The sequence below is a fragment of the Lupinus angustifolius genome, chromosome LG08 (genome assembly GCF_001865875.1).
Source record: "Lupinus angustifolius cultivar Tanjil chromosome LG08, LupAngTanjil_v1.0, whole genome shotgun sequence".
NCBI lineage: Eukaryota > Viridiplantae > Streptophyta > Magnoliopsida > Fabales > Fabaceae > Lupinus > Lupinus angustifolius.
Window position 1 is genome coordinate 16,600,344 of NC_032016.1, and position 761 is coordinate 16,601,104.

A 761-nucleotide genomic window follows, 5' to 3' on the forward strand; every position below is an offset into this window, starting at 1 on the left:
TGTTGTAAATGTTTTGTTCTGAACAATGGTAAGGATAATTTGGGCAAGTTTGATGCTAAAGTTGATGAAGGGATTTTCCTTGGCTATTCTCTCATGAGTAAAGCATACAGAATCTTTAATAAAAGAACTCTAGCCATGGAAGAATCTGTTCATGTAACTTTTGATGAAAATAATCATGCTTTAAGAGATGCAATATCTTGTGATGAAGACGACTTGCCAAGATCCTCCGCCAAAGAAAACTCTATTGTTGATGTTACAACTGAACCTGGAGAATTGAGAAAAGATGATGATCTACCTTCTCAAGAAGAGCATATTCACTAAGATCTACCAAAAGAATGGAGAACTCATCGAAATCATCCTATCGACAACATCATCAGTGACATAAGTAAGTAAAGGTATAACCACTCGTAGAATGCTTGATGCTTGTCTAAACATGGCCTTCGTCTCTCAGATAGAACCCTCCAAGATTGATGATGCAATCGAGGATGAACACTGGATTCTTGCTATGCAAGAAGAATTAAACCAGTTTGAGAGAAACAAAGTTTGGGAACTTGTTTGTAGACCGAAAAATAGGCATGTAATTGGAACTCGTTGGGTCTTTAGAAATAAATCTGATGAAAATGGTGTTATCATTAGAAATAAAGCTAGACTAGTAGCCCAAGGATACAATTAGGAAGAAGATATTGACTTTGATGAAACCTTCGCTTTAGTTGCTAGACTTAAAGCTATTAGGCTATTACTTGCATATGCTTGTTCTCTTA